The 25,217-nt window shown below is 46.6% G+C and overlaps 2 long non-coding RNA genes across 4 annotated transcripts; one reads left to right on the top strand and one right to left on the bottom strand.

The window, feature by feature from the left end:
- Positions 1 to 1,304: 1,304 nt before the first annotated feature.
- On the bottom strand, positions 1,305 to 17,961 carry LOC115276475. 3 transcript variants are annotated; one of them, XR_003901954.1, is made up of 8 exons: positions 17,916 to 17,961; positions 16,632 to 16,824; positions 15,995 to 16,108; positions 13,549 to 13,692; positions 13,297 to 13,400; positions 7,424 to 7,490; positions 4,764 to 4,822; positions 1,305 to 1,435 (listed from the first exon to the last, which is right to left on the bottom strand). It is a non-coding gene; the product is annotated as an uncharacterized LOC115276475 (long non-coding RNA). The 3 variants fall into 3 exon arrangements; XR_003901955.1 differs by having other exon boundaries at positions 13,549 to 13,683; XR_003901953.1 differs by lacking the exon at positions 13,549 to 13,692.
- LOC115276479 lies at positions 17,797 to 24,488 on the top strand. The gene is made up of 2 exons (XR_003901957.1): positions 17,797 to 17,868; positions 24,260 to 24,488. It is a non-coding gene; the product is annotated as an uncharacterized LOC115276479 (long non-coding RNA).
- The last annotated feature ends 729 nt before the right edge of the window (positions 24,489 to 25,217 follow it).

Raw genomic sequence — 25,217 nt, 5'->3', positions numbered from 1 at the left:
CAGAGAAAGCCCTCAGGCAAAGAGATACAGATACTGCAGATGGAAATAAGCCCCCAGGAAGGAGGACAGGCCATCGACAGAGTTAGCTGTGACATCAGGTCCCGTGGAGACTGTCATCAAAATGACTCTCCAGTATTCTAGATTCTTCCCATTCTATACTGCTCCTGAGGAACCTAAGAGTTGTGGGGAACTTAAAAATTAGACCTAGGCAAACCGAAACTTAACCTGCTCCGCTTGTTCTGCTTCTGTACATACGCTTGGGGCGCTGTGTGTAGGGTGGGGTCAGCCATGTGGCTCGACATTGGGGCGGGGAGTACTGGATGTTCAAACTGTGGCGGGATCCAGTCGGGGAATGCAGAATGTCTGGACTTAGATCTTGGCCAATGTAAGTGCTGTGACCATGGAACGCCCCTGACTTGTTTGGGCCGGCCTATAAAAAGGACTTGAGCTGCCTGCACAGGGCCCTCTCTCTCTCTCCGCTATACCAGCTGGGAGTGAGCAGAGGTCCGGGTTCGAATCTGAAATAAATGATCTTTGCTGTTTGGCTTTGACTCTGGACTCTGGTGGTTCATTTTTTTGGGGGGTCTCCCGAGTTCTGGGCATTTCACTCCAGCCTTGTCCAGGGCACCATCTGGCTTTTTGCAATCAGCACTGACATGTGTGCCCTACCGTCCTTTTCTGAACTACAGTCTGAGGAGCTAGCGTGCATCACCCTTACAGTACAGGCCCTGTCTCCCTACTAGGTAGACTTCAGGTAAAACAACAAACAGCTCTGTGCTTGATTTCAGGGGTGGGGGGTGGTTTGTTTGTTCCTTTCCAGTGAAAATTGGACATGAAAACTGTAGCTTCATCATAGAATTAGTGTAAAGATTAAATGAGCTGATCCAGGTAAAGTGCTTAGAACAGCACCTGACACATGGTAGGTGCCCAATAAGTGTTGGCTGTTATGATTTCTATAACAAAAACCTGATCAAGTCGTTCCTTGGAAGTCTTTCCTCTAAGAACTAGACCCTGGAGGTGTGAGTTTTGCTAATTGCTGAAAGATTCAGAGCCTAGGGGACCTCAGGGATACTCTTGGAGAAACTCTTCATCTGAGGATACTGTTGGTAGAGCAAATGCCTTAGGATAAAGGAGCTACAAAGGTGTGACTGCTGCATGAGCTTGCTCATAGTTGGTGTTGCACCCAAGAACCAAAGATATAAAAGATGCTTATAGCAAAGTCCTCCCTGACATAGGGAATACTTGTGGTCAGAAAGGTAGGATTAAGAAAGGAAAGGGTTGCATGCATTGGACACCACTCCTCGTTCCACCAATGAAGCAGAGTCTTCAGAATGAAGCTAACACAGGGTTAAAAATGTGTCTCTCCAGCACTTTCTCCCAGTGTGTCCTTGGTGAGTCAAGGTGATTTCTCCTCTCTGAACTTCAGTTTCCCAATCTGTAAAATAAAAATAATGCCACATACCTGATGGCAATGTTGGGAGGATTAAATATTCACAGATATGTCAAAAGCCCAGGTATATGGTGGGCTCTGCATCAAAGTTCCAGTCTGTCTTTGTCCCCACCCACAGTTACTTGCTGTCCCAGTCCTGACTCCTCATGAGTACAATGGAAATCCTATGCTGACCCTGAATAATTTCAATGTCTCAACTCGCATTCCCTTGACACATCTTATTCCAGTCATTGCTGCATCTATGTGTGTGTGGTTGGAGCTTGACAACACCTCTCATGTCCTGCACCATCTCTCCCTCCACTTACCCCCATGGCCTCCTGAGAATTTCCTTATGACCCACTGAACTCAGGCCTGGTTCACAGAAATGTTAGTGCTATGCAAAATAAATGATGGTAGCACTAAAACCTTACTCAGGGTGACCCTGAAGGATGGTGGGGGGGGGGGGTGGTGTTGATTGGGGATAGGATTCCTCCCCATAGGTGGTATTTTGAGCATACTTGGTTGTTCTTTAATTATGGAGGCACAAATGAGCTGAGGTACGAATATATACAGATTCCTGAGGAGTGATAATGGTCTGTCAGGGGCCTAGAAGAAGCATGATCAGAGATTAGAAACAAGAAAGTCTGGGGAAGGGAAAAGAAGCATGGGAATGAACCTGTGGGTATGGGTACAAAACATGCAGATTTTGTGTCTTCTCACGTTGTTACACACAAAAGATGCAAGCAGAAGAAGCATCCAACAACTCAATAGACAGTTTGACTCAGCCAACAGAGTCAACTCAAGCTTCCTTTCTTGGTCACTTGAGTGTTGTGCAATCAGTCTGAGAACAGAGCAGCCACATCACATGGAGATGGACATCCTGTGGGTACAGAGAAAGCTGTACAGAGAAGCTCCATATGGATGGAGATGCTCCATAGGCCTGGTGACATGGGCTCCTTCTCATTGAGGCTTTCCTAGTCACTACTACCAATGAATGCCTGAACTAACAGTGGCAGAGACTGAAAATGAGCCCTGAAAATGCCACCATGAGGACACTAGCTAGCTGCTTGGTGGCAGATTAATTACATCAGGCTCCTTTTATTGAAGACAGACAGCAATGGTCCATATGGGAATTGATATCCACTCTAGCTATGGATTTATTGTCTCTGTCTGCATCGCCTTGCCAGCATCACCAATCATAGACTTGAAGAAGGTGGGATCCTATGTAGCTTTGCCTTGGACCTGTGAAAGAGCCCTGACAACAGTGTGCATGAGCTGGAGATACTTGAAATCTTAAATGGTCTATTAAAGACTCAATTAAGGAGCCACCTCTGGGACAATGACCTGCAGAACCAGTCAATGTCCTCCAGGATGAGGTGTCTGGTGCTGGATCACTGATAGCTGGAAAATATGGGTCCAGTGAATCAAGGGTAAAATTAGTGTTGGTCTTTCTCACCCTTGTTTTGTGATACACTTGTGGTATTTGTGCTCTCCACCCTGCATCCTGGTTCCCACAGGATAGATGAAGAAGATTTACTCTGAAGAAGAAAAAAATACCAGGATTGGCACGCGTACTTCACCCTGATACATATACTGATGTAGCGGAAAGAAGCCCATCTGGAACCCAGAGAAGCATCTCTTGGTGCTTCCGTGACACATGGTAGCTGCAAATGGTATTGCAGCAGTCCTGGCTGACAAGAGAAAATGACCAGAAGCTCAGACTTTTTGGAAATATGGTTTGGGCAAACAACCTATACCTACTAAGTATTTGCCAAGAATAAAGGAAATATAGAGTGGTGGCTGGAGGTAAGAGGTGATGGAGATCAACTCCCCTGAGGACCCAAGGTAGCGGTAGGAACTGTAATTTGATCAATTCATCTATATTGAGTGTTGTTGCAGAGATTTCAGCCAACTCATAACTCATGGACTCTGGGATAGACTGGACCAAAAGAGTACAGCAGGTGCAAGAGATGGACCAGCTCAGACATTTTTTATGACCTGTCTTACCTCCTCTTGGTGCACTTTCTTTTTCTGCCTCAGCTGTTGCTGTGGCAGCTGGCTACAGGGCTATAGCCTGACAGAACATTATCTCAGCTATGCTATCACTTGCTTTTTCCCCTGAGCTTTCTCTATACCCACGGTATGCCTTTGGGAGCCCATTCAGTCATTCTGGTGCCTGCATACACTAGTGTGTGTTCCTGGAGAAATAGAACCAACAAGAGATGAGATGAGATGAGATGAGATGAGATGAGATGAGATGAGATGAGATGAGATGAGATGAGATGAGATGAGATAGATTGATAGATAGATAAATAGATAGATAAAAAATTGGCTCACGCAACTACAGAGGCTGAGAAGTTCTACAGTACGTCTCTGTAAGCTCCAGACCCAGGCTAGCCAGTGGTGTAGTTTCCAGTCTGAGTCTGAGGGTCTGAGGACTAAGAACATCAATGATGTAAGTTCCAATTTGAGAGTTGAAGACCACAGTCAGGCTAAACAGGCAGGCAGAGAAGGAGTGGATTCTCCTTTCCGCCATGTTGTGGCTGTGTCTCATCAACAGTTTGGGTGGTGAGCATCCACATTGCAGACGGTCATCTGCTTACTCAGTCTGCTAATTCAAATGTGAATCTTGCTGGAAACACCCTCACAGACACACCCAGAAATAATAGAGCTAGGTAACTGGGCATCTATGACCCAGTCAGGTCCACACATGCAGTTGATCCCCACAATCCATAAAACCAGAAGTGCAGGGAGGTTAATTTCCTTTGACCAGACATCCTTGGGTCATCTTTTGGATGATTAAGGCATCCTTGGACCAAAAGGGGACAGAAACTAGAACATAAATATCCTCCCTTCAGTAGAGTGAGTAGATAATTCTGAGGCATATTCTGCATGACTCCTCAGAGGATCCCCAGTAGAAGTGAGCCCTGATTGTCCAAGGTGATGGGCAGGTTAATCACCCATCCATGGGTGGCTTTCCTTATTTCACTTTTCTAGGTCCCTCCTTCTCCTACCCCCTGGGATCATTTCCCAAAATAAACTGCCTCACAGTAAACTGGCTTGGGAAAATAACTTGACCTCTTTGAGCCTCAGTTTCTTCTTATGTAAAATGGGGATGCTAATTGCTCCTCCCTCCCAGGTTGTTATGAGCGTTTCATGTGAATCTCTAAGCCTGATGCCTACAGCCCTCAAACACTCAGGCAGGAACTGAAGGGAGACAAAAGACAAAGCAATGTTTGACAACTTCTTCAATAAACTATTAAAATGGCTCGTGTTCATCTTACTGTATTTCCCCTCCTCTTCATCCCTCTGGGCACCTTTCACAAAAACATACCAACTGGCACATTTCTCTCTTCAGTGAGAACCAAGTGGAGAGTTGGGGCTGCCATTTCTCTGCCAACGACATGTAGGGTGAACGTTCAATTATTCATCAGCTCTGATCAAAGAGAAGATCCCCCAAGCAAAGATTCAGCTATAGATGCCACCCAGGAAAAGGCCAGTGTGGAGTTCCCCAAAACTCTCCTGTTGGACAGTCACCTGGCAGTGCCTCGGAATTCTTTAGAAATAGGATTTTGGTTTTCATTGGTTCTGACATCTCTTTATCCAGAGCCTCTAATGCTACATTCACAAGGGTCTCATGAATAATGCATGATGACCTGAAAAACTCCAGGCGGGTAAATTAAAGATGAGCTTGAAAAACCTGGATGCTGGGGCTGAATTCAGCTGTGACCACAGCAGGCAGCTCTGCTTACACAGGATCCCGCCGACGGTTATCCATGCCCCGCCCTGAAGGCATACCCCACCTTTGCTAGTTTCCACAATGTAGCCTCTGTGATGCCCCATTTCTGACCTTGGCCCTCAGCAACCTTCAAAAATGTACCCCTCGAAGTCCCGCTTCCTCTACAGCTTAACAGGAAGTTAAAATTAACCCTAAAAACAAAGTCATGCAATACAAGGGATGATGAATAATGCAACGTCACCCTTCTAGACTGCAGATTCATCATTTTGCCTAAAGGCTGTGCTTGGACAAAGGTGTATGCAGACACCACTAACATAAGAGGAAGATTTGGAGGAGCCATGGGAGGGATCCACCAGTGATCCCCGGAGCTCCCACACCATGGAGACACAAGAGACTTGGTCATATTCTGGCCTCCCTGCTGCCATTGCCTGGCTGAGTGATGCAGGGCCAACGACTCCTCCTCTCTGTTTGCAGTTTCCCATTCCACAGATGGGAGAACTGAGGCCCAGAGTAGAGAAGCAACTTCCCAAGGCCACACAGCAAGTAGATACTAGAGTCAGAAAGAGAAGGGAGACCCTTGTTTCCTAATGCAGCTCTCTCTCCACTCTAGAATGCCACCACCCCGGTCCCAGGGGAACTATCCTGGGAAAAAGAGGCGGAAATATATTTGCAGGTGATTTAAAGCAGGATGCTTCCAGGATGCCCTGCTTCCTCTGGGTAATTTATGAATGTGTGAACAGGATGATGGGCTCATTGCTTACACCGTGTAATTCAAAAAATGCAGCTGCCCCAGAAAGATGGGTGAGAGGTATAAAAATATGTACATTTGATGGAGCATATATATGTGTTTGTAAATACAGTCTGTTATTGCTCAGTTATTATATATCCATCATCTTTCTTTGGGTTATTGGAAACATAAAAATCTTAAAGCACTAAAAACACAAAGAACGATAAGTCACCCAGGAAAGTATATCTTCTCGGGATGATTTTATGTCGGGAACACTTTGTGCTTTCAGAAAATAAAGCCTTTGCACTGCCAGGGAAGGCAAAGAAAACAGAGGATGGGGCTGGACAGTGGTCCCTACGAGCCCCTGGGCAAAAAAAAAAGTTCCCCCAAGTGGTGGGTGGTCAGTGGGATTAAGGGGAAAGAGTAGGGAGCTGAGGGTCCACCCCGGTGGGGATCTGTTTTGTGCAGCTCTGTGGCCTTGGACAAGTCAAGACCTTGTAGTCCAGCTCCTTACCTGTAAACTGGGGACGAGAATGCCCACTGGGGCATCATAGGGCTCTGCGACAATTAGTTCCCTCCCCCAAAACAGCCTGTTCTAAACAAGTGTCTACGTGGCTGCACAAAAAAACAATGCATCACCAACTCTCTCCCTGGATCCTCTGCTCTCAGCCAAGCCTCCCAACCGTGAAGTGGAACCATAAACTAAATTCCAACCAGCAAACATAGTCAATAGTACAGATGTGATTTTTAAGTGAAATTAATGATTTTTCTAATATAGATTTCCTCTTTGGGCCCTTCCCTCCACAACGTTGGAGATTCATGCATCTTCACGCTTTTGGCCATGTGGCTGAGGCCTGGGGCTCTGTTGCAAGTCATGTATTAAGAGAAGCAGGGACAGGGGTGGGTGGGAGAGGGGAGGTGAGTGGCGAGGGTCACCTGCACAAGGGTCTTTTCCCATTTGTGATGGAAGACAAGAACTGTAGAGGTAGAAGGCAGCACCCCCTCCCCCACGCCCACCCTCAGACCCACCACCCCACTCTAAGCTACACTTTGTAAATCTGAAAATGAAGGGTCTGGAATGAGAGCTCTTTAAGGACTTCACCTTGGACTTGAAGCTGAGGTGATAGCATTCTCTTTCACTCATCTCCAAATGCCCAGCATGTGAAATACTAGAAAAAGGTACAGATGTGGTAGGGGCTCAATAAACATCTGTTTCATTGATTAATTTTGTGTCTTTGCTTCAGAAGTTCACTTAAGTGACCCTAGAGGTAATATCAAATCCATCAATGGCCCCAGATGATGGCCTCACTGTGTCTCCAGTCTTTGCAGTTTGTTTTGGCTTGGAACCTAGACTCAGTTTCCACCAATGGGAGAATAGCAAAAATGACATAAGCAAAGGCTTGAAGAAGCACTTGTGCTTTTCCATGCCTCCCTCTCCCTCCTGCTTTCTCTCTTTGTCTCCCTTGGACCTTGTTCCTGCCTGAGGCACCCCAACGATGACCATACAGAACCAACTGCCCCCACTGACCTGCCAGCTGACCACAGACATGCAAATGAGCTCAGCACCATCAGCCAAACAGGACCTCCCAGCCAACCTGAAGACTCATGAGAAATAGTAAATGGTTACTTGTTTGTTATGCGGCAAGAGCTGACTGATACACTAGGTATTAGGCAATTCCATTGGAAAATTTGCATAGCTAGGGAAAGCAGAATAGCCAGGCCTGAGGGAGAGCCCCAAGCAGGTGTATACGGTGCTGTGTCTGCCAGGGGCTTTGAATGCCAGCTGCAAGAACTCCGGGGTCTCTTGTTCTGCTCTGAACTTGCTTGATTTGACTATTCTCATACATCTGCTGCTCTTCTCTTCTCATGCTGTCCACAACCTCCCACACCATCTATACAGATGTTCATGTTCCCTGTCCTCATTCCTTTGGCCCACACCAAGGGGGAAGGACCATCACTGTCACCCCTACCTCTGTCTTGCCCCAGGGCATTTCAGCCTTGGACCTGCTCCAGCTGCCTGAGATGTAACAGGCACTCTTCACTCTCAGATCAGCTTTGTGTGCAAGAGGGACAACTGGGGACACCATATGTGTATATGCACCTGTATATATGTGCATATGTAGATATATACATATGCAGATATATGTCCACATGTGTATATATATACATATGTAGACACACATATTCACATATGCATTTATACAGAGAAAGAGAGAGAGGAAGGAAGGGAGGGAGGAAGCAAGCAAGGAAGGAAGGAAGGGAGGGAGGAAGGGAGGGAAGGAAGGAAGGAAGGAAGGGGAAGATACCCAAGCCTCAAACCAGCGCTTGAACTAGATGGCTTATACAGGGCTATGGTTCCTTTATTCTCTTCTCCTAGGGAAACCTAGAGAACCGTGGAAATTTTGCTAAGGTCAACTGCAAAACTCGAACGCAGTTGTTCTGACTCTATCCAGAGCTTTTTCCAATACACCTTATCAAATGTATTGGGTGTATTGTTCCCATTCCTGGGAAATGTAGGTACTGCTTCAGATAAAACCACAGCATTCACATAGAAGAGTCTCCCACAGCCTGTGTATTTCCCTCTTGGACATGCCTGGGCCTCACATTTCAGAAAGAACCCCAGCCAGCACCACATTGTTTACTGCATCTTTTGCACCACTCCCAACATCAGGTCTGCTGGTGATAATAAACTCCATTCTGACATATCAACAGCTCAGACATTTTCTGCCACAATTTCAAGACAAAAATGAAAGATCCTACAGGAGGGGCAGCTCTGAGGCTGTTTGATTTCAAGGAGTTTATCAAGAGGAGATAAGAAGGCAGATTACACAGAGAATCTTCACACTCCTTGGAAGAGCACATGCTTTCATATGCACCCTGATGGGCCCAGTAAATGGAGAGGCTGCATGGAAACTGAGTCAAGACAACCAACTCCCCCTGGGTACCTACTTAGTAGCCAGCCGTGGCTCAGACAGTCTGGAGGCAATTCATATTTTCTGACTGTGTGACCTTGGGAAGGGTATTTTCTCTCTGCCTACACTTTCCCATGCGAAACTGAAATGATAACGCTATCTGTCTCTAGGATTTTTGTGGGGCTCATGTTCAGTGTCTAGCCCAGGGTCTGGTGCATTTAGTAGATGTTCAATAAATGTCGACTATCAGAATGATTATTTCCTAGAAGAACCATCAGAGCACAGAACAGTGAGTGTGAAAAGGACAAGAAGCAGGGAAACTTCTCTGGAGGAGGATGTGACACCCTAACTAGATTGGGGGAGAAGAATAAATGACAGCCTGATAGATGTGCAGGGAGGGCACTTCAGGTAAATGGCAAAAGCAGAGTTAAAGAGGCATGGAAGATTTTGGTGTGCGAAGACGGGAAAATGAGTGGATATGTTTGAAAGGTGAACTTCAACGTCAGGGAAAGATGGCAAGAGATCAAGCTGGAAAAGGAATGTGAAAAATCTTACATTTCATGTAAAGAAGCATAGGCTTCTTTCCTTAGGCACCAAGGAGCCACGGAAGGATTTTGAGCCCAGAAATAACATCATTCATGTGCATTCATCCTAGTGAGAATGACTGATCCGTCTTCAAATGTGTCGCTACTTTACAAGGGCCAACAACAATTATATTATAACAGCATTTGTGAATTCTTATAAAATGCTCAGTGTGAAAAAGACACCTTACTTTCATTAACTCTTTTAAACCTAAAACAATCCCATGTGGTGAGTCAATATCTTACCATCCCCTTTCTCCCCATTTTACAGGTGAAAAACTGAGGCAGTTTTTTCAGGATTAACTGACTAGCCCAGTGTCATTTAAAGTAGGCAGGGATCCACACTTTTAAACTCAGTCACCCGGGATCCTGAGTCTGTGCCCCCACCCATTACACTCAGGGCTTCATAGCAAAAGCCAAGCATGAGCCAGACTCCTCTAACTGGAGAAAAATGTGAGATGATAGAGTGGAAAGAGCTCCGAGATGAGTAAAGGTGACCTGGGTTCCAGACCCAGCGGAACCTCCAGACCTCTGTATGATGTTGAGCACACTACTTCCCCTCTCTAGGAAGCTATGTGAACCACTAAGTCCTTCTAGCTTCCTAGGGCTTTCTAGGAGTGTAGAAAGTAATTATCCACAGTGCTAAGTGATGCAGATGAAAATCGAGTGTCAAAACTTGGGCAAGCGGGTGTGGTCTGGTATAAGGAAAGTTCTAGACACCTAATACGGAGCCAGTGTTGCAAGATCTGTCACTGACTAGGGGAAATTCAAATATCTCTCCTCAATCCTTCCCTAGCTATGCAATGACCCAATTCACTGTCAGAAACAGAAAACTCTTTCAGAGGTCATGTTACAACTCAATGGTTTCCACACTTATTTTTAGCTATTTTTTAAGTCTTGCGTGGAATGCAATATACAAAGCTGATTTTTTAAAAGCGAGGTTTTCTATTTGTGTGCACTGGTTTTGTGAATACAGATTATAACCTTTACTTATTATAAAGTCAATCAATAAGAACAAGGCAGTTTTGATGAAATAAATGGGATGCTTGGGTTGATACAAAACTGCAATTGTCATCCGTAACCCCTGACTTCCCTTTTTTTGTGTTTATCAAAACAGCCCAATAATTTTCATTAGTTTTGGTTGTACAGCATCTTGAAAACCTTATTTACACAGATGAAGAGCTGCAACTGCTGATGAGTTTTAAAAGGATGATGAAATAGAAGACGTAAAGATGGCTTTGTGACCTCTGGCTTTTCTTCCAAGTGCTATAGAGACTTAAAAGGAAGCTGGAGAGACTTAACCTGAAATATACCAAATCTCCTATTCCAGACCACATCTGCGGCTTAGAGGTTCACCCATTCATCCATTTATCCGGAAGTACTTGGTGAGTACTTACAAGTGTTCGTCATTGCTCTAAGTACAGGGGATGTGAGGTGAAAAACTTTAGCATATGAGAGATGAGCAATGAATAAAATAAATAAGTGAACTCTGTAGGGTGGTCATGACAGGGGGCACGGGAATAAAGCAGAGAGGGGCTAGGGACTCTGGAGTGGAGGGTGGTTTCGTTTGAAATAGGTCAAGGCAGCCTTGCTTGAAGGTCTGAGCAGAAGTCCAAAGGGTGAGGGAGCTGGCCTAAGGCTGGCAATGGGCATCTAGCCAACGTCATGAGCCTAGCATTGGGCCAACACCAGGAAGAGGAAGACAGCTGAGCAGCTGGAAGGCCTGAGCAAAGGTGAGAGCGGTAGGGAGCAAGTCAGAGAGGAAGAGGGGTGGGTATAGGGTCAGGCAGACCATGCTGGGCCTCGGAGGCCATTACAATGACTTTGGCTTCCACCCAGAAGCCATGGGAGATTTTTAAGCAGAGGAGTAATGGCGTCTGCCCTATGTTGTTAGAACATCAATTGGGAGACTGAATAGAGAACAGAGTGTAGAGAGTAAGAGTGGAAGCAAGGAGAAGGAAGGTATTTGCAATCATACTGGAAGGAAAGTGGGTGACTCAGGCCGGGTGCTGGTGGAAATGTGACAAATAATGGGAGATTCTGGATGTGTTTTATAAAATAGACCTGATAGAAGACCCTGACCAATTGGATGTAGCCTATGAAGGAAAGAGAGGAGTTGGGAAGACCCCAAAGTGTCTGGCCAAACAGCTGGGAAGGTGAAGCTGCAGCTACCCAGGATGGGAAGACTAAGGAAGGAGTAGGTTGGGGTGGCTGTGGATGGGGACTTCACTCCGGGACGTGTTGACTTCAGGGTGCCTGGGAGAGGTCTACGTGAAGCTGGACAGATGAGTCTGGAGATCATGGAAGTGGTCCAACCTGGAACCATCGCTGGCGAATTGTCTAGTGCTTAAAGCATGAGGGAGACAGCATGGAATCACCGACACAGTAGATGAGGACAGGGAAGAGGTTGGAGGGCTGAGCCTGGGGCTGCCAGCATGCGGAGGTCAGACTGAGAAACAACCAGCTAGCAGACTGAAGGGCAGCAGGTGGGGGGATGGGGAGTGGCGATCAGGGGGCTGTTCTGGAGGCCAAGTGAGGAAAGTGCTTTAAGGAGGAGGGAGCATTTGTGTTCAGCTAAGTCAGCAGCTAACAGGACCAATGCAAGGTTGGTTGCTGGAAACCTGTGGAAGTTCTCAGATTGTCTTTATTGTCTCCGCAAAACTGGGAGTAAGTGGTCAGGTGAGGCAGAGGGAGGGAGGGTGTAGAAAAGTCCCCCAGAGGAGAGAGAGAGAGAGAGCTGATGGACCAGGATCATGGTTTCTAGGTAGCATAAGGACCCATAGGAGATGGGAGCTCAGGAATCTGAAGGGAAGCAGCTGGCATGGATGCAGGTTTTCTCCAGACATATTCTTCTGTTTGAGGGCAGGCACCGAATAGGAAGAATTGGCTAGGACTGGGGCTGTGGTTTTGCCAAATAAATACAAGGACAGGCATCAATTGTGTGGACCCTGGAGAAGAGCTACCTGGCCACAAATCTTTGACCCACCGTTGACCAGTCACCAGCTGTGTGACTTTGAGCAAGTAAACTAACCTCTCTGGGTTTCCATTCCTTTGCCAGATTCTTAAGTAAAGGTTAAATGAGCGAATATACATACAGTATTTAGAATAGTACCTGGCACATTAAAAGCTCTCGGTAAATGTTACCTTCTATTATTATCACTACTCGTGGAGGCAGCCAGCAAACGGGGTTCTCTGCCAGTTAAAATCCTGTTTGTCAGAAAACACCTGTGAAGTGTATCTTGTAACATTAGGAGATGTTACACGGTGTCATTTGCAAAATCTCATCCAGCCCGTTTCTGTTGGATTCACCTTCTGTATTCCCTAATTTCTCTCTTTTTTTTTCTTTTTTCTTTTTTCTTTCTTTCTTTTTTTTTTTTTATATGGAAGCCACACATTAAGCTTGAATATCCCTGTTGACACTGTCAGCACTGTGGCAACAGTCAGGAAGCCTCGGACTGGACAATAACTCGGTGTTCTTGCTGCCACACGCTGCTTACCTGACCGGGACACCGTGACAAAGCTGGTACCCGAAGCACACCTGAGCCTCGCCTGCGATTTTCGTTGACCTTAAAATACATTTCTTCTAGACGCCTGCGCCCTGCGGCAGTATATACGCCCACAGACTTCCATGTTAGCAGACGTGTGCAGGACAAATTTTTCAGAGACTTTCAGCTACCATTTTAATCGCAAAAGACTTGTTGACAGATCTGAGGATATTGGCCGAGTAAAGGACTCCGCAGCAGGTCGGTGGTGGATGCAGGAAACACGCAAAAGTGTTTCTTTTCCCCTTCCAAGAGCAGAGATGGGGGAAAGAGCCCAAGGAGACCAAAGCCCCTCCCCCACCTTGGAAGCTGAGCACTTTGGTACCAAGTGAGGTCTACAACGCGTTCAAATTCAGAACATGCTACCTTTGAATTTATGTGCTGTTTTGTACAAAGGCTACAAACGCCTCCTCTGGAACCAGGTGTGTGTCTTCTGCCATGTCCTAGAACACCAGCCTCAGTTTCTTCATCTGAAAGATGGGGATAAGTGCAGAACCCATTTCATAAGGTTAATTTGACAATTAAATGTGTGTGAATACTTGGGCAGCTTGTGGAGAAGAGGATAGAAAGATTAGCTACCACTCTTACTTTTTCTGAAAATTTAAATTAGTTTTCTACCTGAGGGGGGTTTCTGGAGCCTCCTTGGGGGTCATCTGACCCTGGTGATCAGACCTAGATTGAATGTGCTGCTGTGGCTCTTGGGGATATGGAATGAGACTTGGAGGCAGTGAGGTTGAGCTGCAGCAGGGTCTTCTGTGGGGGCTCATTCAGGAACATTCGGGAAGGTTCCAGGGGAGCAGCAAATGGGAGAAGAAGAGAAACGCATTTGGGGGGATTTTCTCAAGGGAAGGTCCACGGACCGGCCATGGTGGCCTCCCAGGGACCTTGTTAGGACACAGAATGCACGCCCCATCCTGAACCCACTGAACCAGAAGTTGCATTTTAACTAGATTTCCAGATGATTCCCGGACACGGTGAAGTTTGCTTGGTCTGTCACATCATCTCAGTTACTCTTCATGCTAGTTCTGCCCGTTATACAGATAAGGAAATGCAGATGCTGGACAAGGGTAACCTACTGCTCAGAGACAGTGCATGACAAAGCATGGGTCTGAGCCCAGATGGCCTGGTTCCAAAGCCTGTGCCCTTCCTCTGACTTTGAGCTACATGGCAGGACAAGGAGCTTCATGATTTCAGTTTGGGAGCAGAAGGGAGAAATGAGGAGCACGGGCCAGGAATCCCACAGAATATTCCCGTAACCCATGACAGGACCCCAGCAATGCTACCCAATACGCTAGTTAAGCATGCAGCGACCTTTCCCAAGAGCACCTACCCTGTGCTAGAACTGGGGTACCTTGTGCTCAAGAAACTCAGACCTTGCAGGGGCCCAGAAGACTGAGCCATTCCTGTGTCCACACACTCCACTACCCCCTCGCCATCTGTCAGTTCCTCACTTCTCTGCCCCTCTCTCCTGCCTTTCCATCCCCTCCTCTGCCCTCTGCCCCCTCTCTTACAAGGACCCAAATGGACACCTCCAAAGAGAAGCAGCCACAATGACTGTTACCCCCATGATGGCTCCACTGGGAAAGAAAGCCTGGCCATAAATGGTGAATCTATACCTTCCTTAGAAGCTGCATATCTGGAAGTTCTTGAAGGTTCTAAAAGCTGAGCCTCCAACTCTTGGCTTCTGAAAAATCACTGCCAAATGAGTCTCTTCCAGCTGGTTCTGACATCCTTTCCTGAGGCCACCCTGCTTCCAGGAAGCCAGCAGAGGCCTGTCTCTAACATGGACGCCTCCTTTCTAGAAGCAAACTGCAAATTTGTGCCTGATTCAGACCCAGCCATGCTGAGCAAGGCTGGATTCTGAGTTTCAAAATCAACAATATCAAGTGGAGAAAAACAGAGTGGGAGGACGCAGAGGGGGGAATGGAACAGGTCAAGGTTATGGCAGTGCTGAAAGTATTATTTTGGCTGCAGAGCCCCGGGAGACAGCAAGAAACGTGAACCCGAAGACAGCAAGGCGATGTTCCGCCACGGAGTCAAAGGCGAAAAGCAGGTCACAGAGCAGAATGAACCCAGTTAGGTACAGCAAGAACCAGTATGCATTGTGTGTGCGCCCAACACAGTCTGAAAGGCAGAAGGCATTGGTCTGTGCAGATGATAGAGTGCCTTGATCTTAATATGGAAAATGGGCCACCAGGCAGGCAGGGGAAAAAGGGTAGCTCTGCCTCTCACCCACCACCAGCAACTCGAAATTAGCAATAAGTTAACCAGACAGACATCCACATGTGGGCTTTCTCTTTGTTTCCAGCTTGTTGCTGAAGCGATTCCCTGTTTCTTCCATGTCTTTCTTCCCTATGATTTTAAGGACCTCTAACAGCATCATAAATTCCATCCCTATCCAGCCTGAACCCTTAACTTCACAGCGAGATCATTTGCAGCTACAAAAGCAAGACTCTACTGGATCCAGAGGCAGAGGTGGTCTGTGTGGGAAAACAGGCTGGCTGGGCTCTTTTGTCCAAATGAAAGAAGATATGACCCCGGCAGCATTGACCTAAACAGAAAGCCTTCCACTCTGCCATAAATTTTTGAAGAAGGAGTTTTGTGATCCATATAAAACCAGGATGTTCATCTTCCAATATTTCTTGTTTAAGACTGGATTGAGATATTACTTTCTCTTCCAGAGAAGAGGGGGTTTGGGAGGACATGTCTCTGCTTCTAAGAGCGGTCTTTCTTACTTTCTAGGATAACTTGCCCCCTTCGAGAGGCCATCCCAGACAAGAAAAAGTGCCCCAGTGCCAAGACAGTAACAATAGGAAGAGCAGCAATCATTTATGGATGGTTTCCCACATGCCCGACACTGTGTGGCACTTGGCACATGGTATTTCTATAAGCCCTCATGCCCAAACAAGTTATCACCACTGGTTTACCTATGAGTAAACAGAGGCTCACACAGCCAGCTAGAGAAAGAACCAGAACTCAGTGCGGATCTGCTGAGCCTGAGCCTTGTCTTCTGCTCTGTTTTCTGCCTGTGCTCTGAGCCTTGTCTTCCCTTCTTCCCACCTACCATCACTGACACAGGGACGGAGGTCCGCCTGGGTCACAGGGTGATGGACAGTATTTATCTTCTGCTCTTGGCTTGTGTATTCTTCCTAGATATTCTACAATAAACAGGTTGCCTCTGAAATAAGGTTTAGAAAATTAGTGTCAAATATTTTTAATTTTTTAAATTAATTTTTAAGTTTATTTTTGCAGAGAGGCAGAGAGAGAGAGGGAGGCACAGAATCTGAAACAGGCTCCAGGCTCTGAGCTGGCAGCCCAGAGCCTGACAAAGGGCTCAAACTCACCAACTGTGAGATCATGACCTGAGTCAAAGTCAGACGCTTAACCGACTGAGCCACCCAGGAGCCCCGATGTCAAATATTTGTGAAAGAAAATGAAAAGGAACATTTGCCCCGGACAGGAAGGAAGCACCTGTTGTGCTCCAGCCTGGAGTAGCCTTGTGCTGAGTTCAGAATCTGAGTGCTGGGATGGTCAGAGAAAGAGTCAACACCAGGGTCCACAGAGGCTGCCCCCCTCAACCCTGAGGGCCTAAGCCCATTAATGGAGGTGACCCAAATAACTTCCCCTCCATAGCACACAAATTGTTTAAGGTCTCAAACCCACACCACGAGGCAAGGGTAGGCAAGTTATTTTTGATTCACCGAGAGATCGTTTTTTGATAGGATCAGCTCTCCTAAGTCATCAAAGTGTGTCTTTCAGGGAACTGGTCCTCTGGTTCTCTGGAAACTCTGCAGGTGCCTTTTCTTTCCTTTCAGGAAGCCCAGGCCTGGCTGCTGACTTTGCCGGGTACACCTCAGTCTCCCACCGCTGTTTCTTACTAGCTTGAGAGATCAGCTGCAGGAGATAGGGACAGAGCAGATCAAAGTGTCCTCAGTGACCATTTCACAGGGTCCCCATGATGATTCATCACGTCACCAGGTTAGAGCAGTGTTCGGACTTCAGGCTCTCCACCCTGATGGCCACCGAATGCCTATGATTCCCCAACTGTAGCCAAGGCATCAAAGATCCAGAAAGAATGAATACAATGGCCAGTGGGTGCCTTGTACCCAGTCCCCCCACTCCAGGAGAGAGGCATCTCCCTGCTTAAGTTCTAAGCAGAAAACTCAAAGCTAAATCAGGAGTCACATTCACCACTGGCTGACTTCCAGGCAGAGAGCTGTGTCCTGGGCAGCATCCAGGCGTGAGCGACCTTCACAGGGTTGTTTATGGGCCTGTACCTGATGGTTTTTGGGGTTAAGCATTGCCCTCACTGTTCTCACTGATCACCCCACTACAGATGGGGTTTTACTCTGGGTGATAAAATAGTGCCATCAGAGTGACAACATATGGGTCTTTGTGTGGTCTCGCCCGCCTGCAAATCTGTGGGCCAGCCAGTCAGCCCGCTCTTTCCATACATCAGTTTAATATTTAGTGGAGGCAGATGGGACCTCTCTTGATTGGCTGTGCCTAATAAAAATCCATAAAGAATAAAGGGGAATGTAGAAGACAAGAGTCACACTTCTTCACTGGAAGAATTTCCAAAGCACGTGGAGACCACCTACTCCCAGTCTGTACCCACTGCAGACCTCACTGACCCAGCACAGAAGTGCTTCCCACTGAGCCCAAACCCAGGTTCAGAGTCCCCACCAACATCCCATGTCAGGCTGTAACCATCACACTTTTGGAGATGGCCCACAAGATAAAACTTATTTGACACCTCCAATAAAATCCAAACCTATCCTTTCACAGATGGAAAAACCAGGCTTAGACAAAGGGAGTGACATTGGCCAGCATCAGTCAGGAAGTCATGATAAAGGCAATGAGGATCTCAGACTGACTCTGCTCTTCCAAAACACCAGAATCAGGGTTCTCGAACCTCAGAATCTGGGTGAACAAGAGGTAAGAGAAAGATTGGGTAAGAGGTCAATCTTTGGAAAGAACATTACCTTGGCTTGAGTTGGCTCTGTGTACAAACCTTAGCTTGGGTATGTGGCTCTACAGTCTCTGGTCCTCAGTTTTCCAACTACAAAATAGGGATAATGATGCCTACCTCACAGAGCCATTGTGATGGCCAAATGAGATGGTGACTAGCACAGTGCCCAACACAAACTAGGTAAACTGTATACCTTGCATTTTCTCCCTGCTAATACTGAGCTCCTAACATCTGCTCCTTCCCTCCATGCCTCCCTCCCAGCAAAACCACCTCCTGTTCTCTTGATTGCCATCAGTGATGGATGAGATGAGGCTTTGGTTTCCATGGTTGCCCGGACCTATTTATTGGACAGATGATTTTCATTGCCCGAAGGTCTCCTCTCAGAGTTGGCAAGGGTTGGGGCCACCAAAGCCGCATTTCCAAGGCACCTGGGCTCCCTTCACTCCAGAGAGTGCCTCGGGGATGCTCTCAGACTCCCTTTATCAATTTCCGGCTAAGGGTGGTGACATTTTCAGGAAGCTCCACGGAGAGTCAGTCTCGAGTGCCAACTGAACAAATCATTACACAGACTCCAAAAGCCTTCTGTCTCTTGCACTAGCTCATGAGCTCCTCAAGGACAAGGCCTGGGTCTTGGTCAGCTCCACACCTCTGTATCCATACATCTTGGCAGGCAATAGATGCTTGTAGTGAACTGCGTTGTGGACCCCAATTCTTCACCCCTCCCTGTACCCACGCCCTTCCCACCCTGTATCTTATAACTTTACAGGGGCACCTGGGTGGCTCAATCAGTTAAACACCCAACTTTGGCTCAGGTCATGATCTCATGGTTCGTGAGTTCAAGCCCTGCATTGGACTCTGTGCTGCCAGCTCAGAGCCTGGAGCCTGCTTCAGATTCTGTGTCTCCCTCTCTCTCTGCCCCTCCCCACTCTCATTCTGTCTCTCTTTCTCTCAAAAATAAACAAACATTAAAAAAATTATTTTGTAACACTGCAATTCTCTTTCACCTACACACAGAGCTTAATTCCCCACCCCAGGCCTGACCATGTGATCTTGCATTGACCATACAGATGTGTATTATTTATCTTTTGCTGCATAACAAATTATCCCGAGTTCAGGAACTTAAAACAACACATTTATTTTCTTTCTGTCTGTGGGTCAGACACCTCAGCATAGCTTAGCTGGGTCCCCTGCTCCCGGCCCTCTCACAGGACTGCAATAAAGGTGTCAGCTGGCCTGTAGTCATTTCAAGGCCCAACCAGGGAAAGCTCTGTTTCCAAACTCACGTGGTTTATTGGCAGGACACAGTTCCATGCAGACTGTTGGCCAGGGGCCACCCTTAGTTCCTCACCATGTGGGCCACTTTATCAAAGAGCATGAGCCAAGGAGACAATAAAGAGAATCTGATAGCAAGACAGAAGCCAGGGTCTTCATGTAACCCAGTCAGGAAAGCCCACCATCTTTGCTGCATTCCACCAGCTGGAAGCAAGTCACAAGTCCTGCCCATAGTCAGGGGAAGGGATTTCACAAGGGTATGAATGCCAGGACATGTAGATCCTTGGGGGCCATCTTTGTGGGATATTTGCAGATGTTGCAAGCAGAATTGAGCTGGCTTCCTCTTAGGCTTCTGCCTCTGCATTCCCGGGTCACTGAGGAGGAGTGTGAGTTCCAGAAGGAGGCTGAGAGACACATGGCACAGAGATAAGATCCCCCAGTCTCCAGTTAATGTGTGCACACCTGAGTCAACCCAACTGAGACCAACAGAATCAGTGGAGACCACTGGAGCCCAATGCAGATACTTGACCTCGAGGAAGCCACTGGTTGTTTCCAGTGCAGCAAAGGATAATTGATAGCGTGAGTGATACCTATTAGTACAACACCTAATGATGTATTTTTCATCTCAGTTTCCTCCTCTGTAGGAAGGGCATGATATTTACACCTCACAGGGTCATTATAAACACTAAATGAGTTAGTGTTTCCAAAATATGTAGAACTGTGCTTGGTGCATAATAAACATGAGTAAGTAATTGTTGAATTAAGTAAATCAGCTAGCTAACTTGTGTGAGTGTTTACCAAAGATTAAACACTTTCTATGCATTGTCTCATGTACGCATTACAATGATCCTCTAAGCTTGGTGCAGTTTTTATCTTCATTTTCCAAATGGGGTTTAGAAAGTGCAAGAAATTTACACAGATCACACAGCTAGTATATGAGGAAGCCAAAACTGAAATTAATGATTAGACAGTAAAATCTCAGATTAGAATGCAAGGAGAACAGAAGAACAGAGTCAGAACGAGAGACTGGCCGAGTCACAAGAGGTAGAAGCTAGTGGATTGGGTTGATTTAGGACCAAGACTGCAAAAGCAGGGCTAGCATCAGAGCCCTCCTTTTGTTTGTGCCCTTATGTGCCTCTTGGGGGCCATGGGGATGAGCCAAGGCTGACAGAATAGAGACATTGAACTAAGAAAAAAGAAGCCTTAAGGGGCAGGAGTGGAAGACATTTTCAAACAAGGAAGGCGAACTGGAAAAGGGAATTATTGGTTGAATCAGTGAGACTCCAAGAGACAGAGTTGACAGGGTCAACTGGGTGGATGTTCAGAAAGGGGTCAATGTAGGGAAGAAGGAGATAGGAATTCCAGTTCCAATACCATGCAGTGACCTCCAGCCAAAGTGTGCAAGTGGATTCCGGCGGCCCACATGCTAAGAATGTTGGAGAGATTTCTGTCCTGGATAAGGAGCCAAATGATTTACCTTTAAAGACCTCTTCCACTTCATAGACTCTGATCTTCCAAGAAAACAATTACATACATGGAAGCAGAGCCAAGACCTTGCCAATGGTGAACAGTCACCTGGTTCATTTCTGAGCCCATGGCAGGAAACAAAGACAATTTACAATAAAACTCTATTTTTTCCTTTAAAAAAAATTGGAGTGAAAAATTGATTATAATTCCAAGCACTGAAGGTGGCCAATTGAATTAATCATCATTATATGCCTCAGCAGACAGCGTGGATGTCATTAACCCTCCCCTGGACTAATCATGGGCAGAGACACTGCCCCAGCTCCTACTGAAACCTGACCAAACTCTACTCCCTGACTTAACCTCCTTCACTTGCCTTCCCTTCTCCACCTGTCTTCTCTAAATCTCATTCATCCTGTAAGGAGAAGCTGGGTTTTCTTCTGGAAGCTCTTTCCTCTCCTGGTTTTGTGCTGGTGTTGTCATTTTCTCTTTCTGGGGGCTCCTCAATGGCCAGCACCTCTGCTCTCCCCGTGCATGTTGATGAATCCCCAGAAACTTCCCAACTTTCCTTTCTCACCAATCCTCACACCTCCGTGAGTGATCTCAGCTGCCCAGAGTTGTTTTGGCATTCCGTATGCCAGCCACCCACTGATCTAGCTCAGATCTCTTCCCTGAGCTGAAACTAGACATCATTACCGAACATCTCCCAGGCATCTCTAACTCAACCTTTGCACCAGTTCTTTTTCATCTTTGGCCCAAATCAGTCCTTCTTTCTGATGGTACCATCTACCCAGTCACCAAGCTGTGTGTTCTTGGGTAACATTCTTTCACTCTCTGGACCTCTGCTTTTCCATGTAGAGAATATGGAAGTTAGATTGGGTTATATCCAATGTGCCTTTTTTTCGATTCTTACATCTTGTTACTCTAAGGTTTTACGAACTCCAAATGAGACTACATTCTATTGGGTTAGAAGACAATGTAATGGCAAATAATAATAATGATGGAACTTTAGGGGCACTGGGTGGCCAAGTCAATTGAGGTGTCTGACTCTTGATTTCAGCTCAGGGTTCATGAGTTTGAGCCCCACATTGGGCTCTATGCTGTTAGTACAAAGCCTGCTTGGGATTCTTTCTCTCCCTCTGCCTCTTCCCCATGTTCGTTCTCTCTCTCTCTCTCTCTCTCTCTCTCTCTCTCTCTCTCTCTCTCTCTCAATAAATTAATAATAAATTATTTTAAAAAACTGAACTTTATAATAGCATAAGTAATAGCTGAGTTTTATTGAGCAATTACATGTGCTAGACATTTCTGTAACTGCTACCTATACCTCCATAATGTGGCCCCATCACAATTATCCCTGTGAAGACATTGTGTGAGAACCAGGAAGTCCCAGCGGCTGGCAGCATAGATGGATAATAACATATGTGGTACTAGATACCCACACCTCTCGAGGTCCCGCAATGTCTCCATTCCCTGGGAGTCCCTGGGACTTAAGATATAACCCCTGGAGGCAAGGAGGGGCCCAAATGGACTGAGGTTAGTTTTCTGCCATTCAGCAAACTGAGGGCTCAAAATAAAAGCCCAGATCAGATAGGAAAAAAGACAAGCTATAGTTCTGTTCTTGTCCCCCTGGTGGGACCACACCCACTGCCAATGCAGGTGTAAAGCTCTCTGCCTGCTGCCTGGGTAATTGAGGGCTGGTCTGGTCATCACCTCCTGGCAGAGGTCCTCACCCTCCAGGCTTTCTCCTGTCCCAGTCCTTCATATCTGGCCGGTACCGGACATGGGTACTGGGGAGATGAAGTGTATTTGCTCACTGGTCTTTGTGCGCCGAGTGATCTTTTATCCAACTCCAGGTGAAGAAATCACTCCTCCCCTGCTAACTACAGGAGCTGGTTCACGCAGCTCTCAAAATCAAATAGCTTGCTGACGGTTACTCTTTGACCCCGGAATTTAACTTGGAGTTCGTCTATTTGTTACTCAGTTAATTAGTTAATTGGTTTGCTTATTTAATAACAGCTAAACTCTGTGAGACACAGCTCTGGGGAGGAAACTCCCTTCAGTTCCTATAGCTCAGACTCCAAGGGGCTCACACACCACAGGAGATCTTGTTAAAAAGCAGTTTCTGATGCAGAGGTCTGGAAAGGGGCCTGGGCTCCACATTCCTAACAGGCCCCCAGGTGATACTGACCGCACTGGTCCACGGACTACACTTAGAGAGTCTAAAGTCAGACCCATCGAGTTCAAATCCCAACTCTGACTGTTGGTAGTTGTGTGGTCTTAGGTAAGTTAATTAACCTCTCTGAGCCTCAAGATTTTTTTTTTCATTAAAATATAACTTCTTGCTGACAGGCTATGCAGGTTGTTAACAATTTTTCAGTGGTGTCACGGGGATTCGACAAGTGGTGGTGTGAGTTATGAGAACAGCATGGCCCCATTTCCGCAGGGCGTAGGAACACAGCTTTGTCCACAGCCCCAAGGTCCCTCTTGTCCTGGGATGCTAGTATTCAGTGGAAACAGAATCAGTCTGGAATGAAGAAGCCACAGGGGGAGAGAAGACAGAGGGGGGACAGTCTCTACTGTCCATCTGCGGTCATCATTCCTGACCAACTTAGAATACCCTATCCTGCCCAGCACCCAGGCTGCTCCGCGCTCCTCTTCAGGCAGCTCAAGATGCATCTGTCTTACTTATTTGCTGCATTCGGCATGAATTTTAGCGAACGGGCTGGGATTGGTTTGTACCCCCATGCCAGTCTGAGTCTCTCTCTGAGGTCCCCGGAGCCCGTGGCAGCTTGGCAGGACCCAACCCTGGAAATAAAATTTCAGCTAAATATACTGGAAATTAGATTAGACTTTATTGCTAAAAGGAAAAAAAAAAGATGAAAATAACAAAAGGCTCAGAGGGGAAAGGCATATGCGCATTTGACAGACAAACCTGCAGTGAAAAAGCCAGTTTGCAGCCTGACTCACCGACCCGAAGGCACCAAGAGGCATCTGTCTAGCTTGGGGCCAAGAGGGGACTGGCTCAGCTGCTCCAGTGGAAGCCCGCAGGACAAGGCGCTGACCTTGGAGAGGCAGGGGGAGGCTCAGAAAACGCACCGGCCCTAGACACAGACCACGGGAGCACAATGTCGCCACTGTGAACCTCCTCCCCCCGCACAATGGAACAATGCTAATAGTGGGACATAGCTCTGAAAGGGTAAGTGACATCTTATGTGTTACCCAGGAAGAAGCATGGACTGGGTGATCAGAATGAGAAATAGAGAACAGGGGTGCCTGGTTCGGTCGGTGGAGCGTGCAATTCTTGATCTCGGGGTCATGCGTTTGAGCCCCAGACTGGGTGTGGAGCCTACTTAAAAAAAAAAGAAAAGAAAAAGAAAAAGAAATACAAAATGCACAGTAAAAGTTCTTATACATTATATCAGTGTATTTTACTTCATTGTCCTGCACAAGCCTATGTATACATAAACAGATAAAATGTTAAAAACCATACAGTGTAAAGAAAATGATATCCTTCCTGTAGGTGTTAATTATTGCAAACACCGTCTGTACTTCCTGTGTCCTAGACTGCACTGCAAACACTTTACAAATATTAATCCATTCCTGATCATGCCTATTTTACAGATGAGGAAAGTGAGACTCCAATTCCTCTGGGTAATTCACCTGTGCAGAGCCAGCATTGAAATCCAGCCAGCCCCATCAGGCATACTACTCCGTCTACTAACGTCTATTTGAATGTTTCCTAGTCAGGGACCTGCAACCCTAATTTCGAGACCTCGAAGGGGTCTCAACCTACAGTTTGGAAAATGCAGTCCTAGAACATCGATGTGAATAAACTTTGCCCTTCCCTCAATACCGCGCATGACCCTGACTAGGGTAGAATTTTCCATTGTGCTCCCAGCACCAGCACCACCACCTGGTGACTCAGCGGGATCCACAACAGTCCTTGATAAAGACCTGAGAAGAAGGTGCCTGTTGTCAAGCTGTTTTTAGTAATCCTAATAAAAGCAGTTGTCGGGTATATCAGGTCAAGACTGAACATTTTCTTTTTTTTTTTCATTTTTTTAATGTTTGTTTATTTTTGAGAGACATAGAGAGACAGAGCACAAGCAGGGGAGGAGCAGAGATAGAGTGAGACAGAATCTGAAGACAGGCTCCAGGCTCTGAGCTGTCAGCACAGAGCCCGACATGAAGCTCAAACCCACAAACCATGAGATCATGACCTGAACAGAAGTCAGATGCTTAACTGACTGAGCCACCCAGGCACTCCCAGACTGAACATTTTCATTCGTCAGATCATGACATTGTCATGGTAACCCGTGAGGGAAGTATTAGACTTCACCCGTCACCACTAATATAGCTAAGGCTCAGAAGGGTGTAGAGACTCTCTCAGGATCACCACATCAGCTGGTGACTGCTCTGGGACTCAAGCCCAGAACTGACTATAAACTCTGTTGCGGGTTGGACCTCAAAGCCTGGACCCTGCTTCAGATTCTGTGTCTCCCTCTCTCTCCATTTCTCCCCCGCTCGCACTCTTGTCTCTCTCTCAAAAATAAATAAGCATTAAAACAATTTTTTTACA

The sequence above is a fragment of the Suricata suricatta genome, chromosome 13 (assembly GCF_006229205.1).
Source record: "Suricata suricatta isolate VVHF042 chromosome 13, meerkat_22Aug2017_6uvM2_HiC, whole genome shotgun sequence".
NCBI classification, from domain to species: Eukaryota; Metazoa; Chordata; class Mammalia; order Carnivora; family Herpestidae; genus Suricata; species Suricata suricatta.
Note: the sequence above shows the minus strand (reverse complement) of the source record. Positions and strands in the feature narration are given on the sequence as shown.